The 4,938-nt window shown below is 36.6% G+C and overlaps 1 pseudogene; it reads left to right on the top strand.

Moving 5' to 3' along the window:
- The first annotated feature begins 243 nt into the window (after window positions 1-243).
- Window positions 244-2,659, top strand: LOC142638010 (serine/threonine-protein kinase ZRK1-like; annotated as a pseudogene).
- Window positions 2,660-4,938: the final 2,279 nt, after the last annotated feature.

Here is a 4,938-nt window from a genome sequence, read left to right on the forward strand (position 1 = left end):
GAATATAGTTAATTGGTGTTTGTGCCTTGCCGTTTTCTTTGACAATTCACAAGATAGCATTTAATGTTTACTTAAAGGACATGCAAATTCAAGCCATTTCAACACTTTCAATGAAACCTCCTAAAATGAATTTACAATAAAAATGCCCTCATTTTCATTCAGCTGAGCCTCCATCCCTCGCTAGCAGAGTCGTAGTATTAGATTTAGAGCACAAACAAAAGAGAGCAAGGAAGGACGTTCCACATTCAAGCTATTATGCGCTGGAGTTGGTTCATGCCATATCATTTCTTTTTTAAAAGAATAGAGGAAAGAAAGCAAAGAGAGGAAAGAGAGAGAGCGTTTTAAGAGAATGGAAGCAAGTTACTTGAGAAGCTGATTGCCTCTTGCAATGCCAAGCCTATTCCCATCCGTACCTTCTCCCGTCAACAGCCCCTCCAAGCAACCAAAAACTTTTCTTCTGAACATCTGGTAGACAATATTTGGTACAAGGGTTCTCTTGAAGGACGAATTGTTCTCATTAAGCGTTCAAATTTTAGAGTTGATTTTTTAATCAATGATTTAGTGATTTCTGCACAAATGAGTGGTCACAGCAATGTATTAAAGCCCATAGGTTGTTGTCTCCACACTCTCACTCCCTGTTTTGTGTTTGAATTTGCTGCCAATGGTTTCCTTGCAGATCGAATTTATGTCTCCCTTGTTACTGAATGACAACAACAGCCGATGGTGTGGGAGAGAAGGTTAAAGATTGCAAGGTAGATTGCTCATGCTCTTTCTTATCTCCATACTGCCTTCCTAAGACCTGTCATCCACATGTGTTTCTCCATGCGCCATATCTTATTAGATGAACACGATGTTCCCAAATTGACCTACTTTTATTATTCTGTATCAATTCCCGAAGGTGAAGATGACGTGAAAAGTTTTTATGGCATTCGACATTTTCGTTTCAACGCCCCCGAGTTTAAAGCAACATGAAAGGTAACTGAGAAAGCTGATGTATATTGTTTTGGTCGGTTTCTTCTAGAACTTTTAACTGGAGAGGATTCTTATGAAACATTCCGATTAAAAATTGATAAAGATTCTACTTTAGTAGCATACATACGTAACCTTGCCCAAGGTAGTTGCATAAACGAGATTGTGGATCCTGCAATCTTGGCTGAAGATGGAGAAGGAGGTGCTAGTTTACAGCATCAATTACAAGCTGTGCTGGACCTTGCCTTGACATGTACAGAGGAAGATCCACAAACAAGGCCAACTATGGTGGATGTCACCAAACAACTTAGACGGATTGAGAGGTTCATTCCATCACTAATTATTTACTCACTTGATTTCATCCAATCATATGCTGGGAAGCACGGGTGCGGCGTTTGGGCCGCCGCACCCGCGTCCGACGCGATGCAACGCGGGGATGCGCAGGCGACACCGCTGCTTGTGCGTCCGTGCTGCGTTAGACATTAAACAAATATTTTTTTCGGCGCGATATGCGCCGATTAAGGCCGACGCGTGCGAAATCGGGCCGATTCGCTCCGATTCGGCCCGAATCGGTCCGTATCGGGCGCAACATTGATACTGGCCAATACCGGCGAAATCGGCCAATACTGCCGAAATTAAAAAAAAAAAAAAAAAAAAAAAAACAGGCGTGAAACGCAACGTTTAACTTGGCCGAAAAAAAAAAAGGTGCAAACGCACCGTTTGGAAAAAAACTAAAACCCTATACGGTTTCTCTTCATTTCTCTTCAATTTTCACTCAATGTGCTTCTGCTCCATAGTTCTCAGCCGACCTAGCCCTCTGCCTCTTCAATCTTCATTTTTCTTGCACCTCTCTCCCACTCTCTGCCTTCACTCTTCAGCTAGGCTCTCTCCCATTCTCTGCCTTCACTCTTCAGCTGTGCTAGGCTCTCTCCCACTCTCTGCCTTCATCTCCCCTGCTCTCCGTCTCCCCTCAGGTATCATAGCTCTCACACTCACACTCTTAGTTAATTGTTAATAGTTGATTTTTTATTTAGTTAATAGTTATTATTACTCATTGTGAAAAAAGTATGTTTAGCAATATATTAAAAATATAAATAAAAATATTTTTAATAATTTTTTAATCGCCGCACCCCGCTGCACCTGCACCCTACTTTTTCAAAAATTGCCGAGTCCCGCACCCGCACCCACACCCGCACCTGCACCCGAATCCCAAAACGCACCCGTGCTTCATAGATCATATGTTATAGATAAACAGATTCACATTATTCCATATCCAAATGTTTTAGGCATAACAACAAACAAAATTTACTTGATTTTAAAACAAATGGCCATGGATGGAATTTAGAAAAGTTAAAAAAGCTAATTTGATGGAGAGCCATTTAATGACATTATGAAATCCCCATTGCCACTAAGAAGCAGGCCTAATAAACTGGTATGCATCTTTAGTGATAAAGGAGAATTCACTATGAGATCAGCTAATGGTATTTCGCAATCACACAGGTTCGCACAAACGGGTGAAGTGCTTTTGGGAAATTTGCAGAATTTAAAGCTTCATGAGAGTTTTGAAGAGCATGCTTCTACATCATTGAAGAGGAATGCTTCTAGTGATGAAATCCAAGCAGTGAACGAAGCTTTTGAAAGGCCTCTTGAAGATTAATTGTGATGCAACTGAATGATGACAGAGCTTGTATAGCAGTTTTAACCTGTGATTGGGAAGTTATCATTATGGTAGACCCTTAAGGTATGTATTGATGCTATAAGAATTGGAGGATAGGTTTTTATTGGAAAAGGAGTTTGATAATTGTTCTTTTGTTTGAATAAAAGAAAAGCAAACTAAGTAGTTCATGGTCTAAGTAACTGACTATGTATAGTGGTTTGTTGAGGGAAAAAAATACTTTTGTATTGTTTAGTTGGTTTGTAAATTTTCTTTTTCCAGAATATATATAATTTCTCAATTTAGTTTGACAAACATTTTTCTTTCTGCAAAATAGTCTTAAATTTTAATCATTCATGTGAATTGGGTTGAAAATTCATTAGATAGCTAATTGCTCCACAATTGATCTTCTAACGGGTAGAATTGCAGTTAACACCTTCCCTTTGAATGAGATAAATATTGTTGTGCCTAATCCTTCTCTACTTTTATTGCTCCAGTTCATTGTTAGAGCATCCATAGCAGATGTTGCAAAAAAATGCCATTTTGCCATACCAAAACCCTACTTTTTTATTTTACCACATCATTTTACAACATCTCATTATCAGATGTTCTATATTTTTACCACTTTATTTAAATATTATTTTTTAATTCTTATTTAATTCTTTCTTTATTATTTGTTCCTAACGATAATATTTGTTCCTTAACAGTCATATTTTCAAAAAAATTTATTCTAACGGTAACATTTTAAACAATCCTCTTAATTCAACTTTCATACATACACATATATATATATATATATATATATATATATATATATATATATATATATATCCATATTTTCTTAAGCATTTAAAAAAAAAAAAACTTAGAAACTATCATCTTCAAAAAAAAAAAAATCTAAATTATGAAATCTAAAATTGAAAACTTATGTGCTGTGCTATGGTCCTATGGACTATGGTGGACCAGATTTGAAGTAGACAAATTATCAAACACTTGTAGGATCTAAATATCAAGTCCCATCATTTAAATAACAACATAAACTCAGCAATGGCATATCAAACTACATGGTCCATTATGAGATCTGGCATCTCCTTTGTAGAATTAAGTATTGCTTTACTTCTACTTGAACAGTATAAGCAATTAACAATTTAAGCATAAAATTGAACATCTGGGATCGAAAAATTAAATGGAAAAAACAAAATAGCACTTAGTTTATGTCCTAGACTCCATAGCTTCCGATGTCAATGAAAAGCATATATATCATCAAGATAGAACCTTACTAGGTTACACTAATTAGGCCAATTGGTAATCCCACGTATCATATGTAACTTTACCAATCAAAAAGCAAATAGGGGTAGATATAATCATCACAAATAAAGATGGTGCAGCCACACTGCCATAGAAACATGTTGACAACAAAAACCACAGTGACAAAATAAAGTTGAAGAGAAAGCTGAAGTCTAAAAACTGGAGTTGGAATGACAAAACCATGAGCTGGAGTTCATAGCTTTCAATTAAAATAATTCATCTTCCAATCTCTAAACCTCAATATCATAGCACACTTTTACTTACCAACATTGAAAACTCATGCATTTTCCAAATTTTGAATAAACAGATAAGCATATTAATAACACACAACACAGAACAATTATCTCCAAGATCAAAACTTTACACAACAATAAACCAACCAGAATATCTCCGTGTGTTTGTAGTGAAAAAAGGGGAAAAGGTAAGGAAAATTCATTTTCACCCAACCCCAAATGCTCCATTACATTCAAAAGCTCAAGAAAAGAGAGAGAAAAAAATCCTCATAAATACTTAACAAATTGGAAACTAACCCATTTCCCCCAAAACAAATTCCTTCCTTTTCCTCAAACTTTCCTTAAACCAAACAAAAACCTTATATCATAATAGAAGTAGAGACAAATACATAACACAGCACACAACACACGTAGAGACCGAAATACCGAGAGAATCACAGAGAAGACGGAGAACTTACCTGGAATTTTGATAGAACAGAGAGGAGAAAGCGAACAAAAGGCCCACACAATCGGTGTACGAGATAGAACAGAGAGGAGAGAGCGAAAAAAAGAGGAAAAAAACCGGTGAAGGAGATTTATAGCTCAGAGGTGATGGAATTTGTGAGATGGTAGAGAGTTTTTCGGTGGTGGCTCAATGAGGGAAGAAGAAGATGAGAAAGAGGGAAGATGGAGAGTGGAGATGGAGGCGATAAATCTATGGCTGAAGGAGAAGATGAGAAAGAGATATTTTAATTGGGATGAGAGAGAAGATGAATAAAAAAATAATAAACCATA

The sequence above is a fragment of the Castanea sativa genome, chromosome 6 (genome assembly GCF_040712315.1).
Source record: "Castanea sativa cultivar Marrone di Chiusa Pesio chromosome 6, ASM4071231v1".
NCBI lineage: Eukaryota > Viridiplantae > Streptophyta > Magnoliopsida > Fagales > Fagaceae > Castanea > Castanea sativa.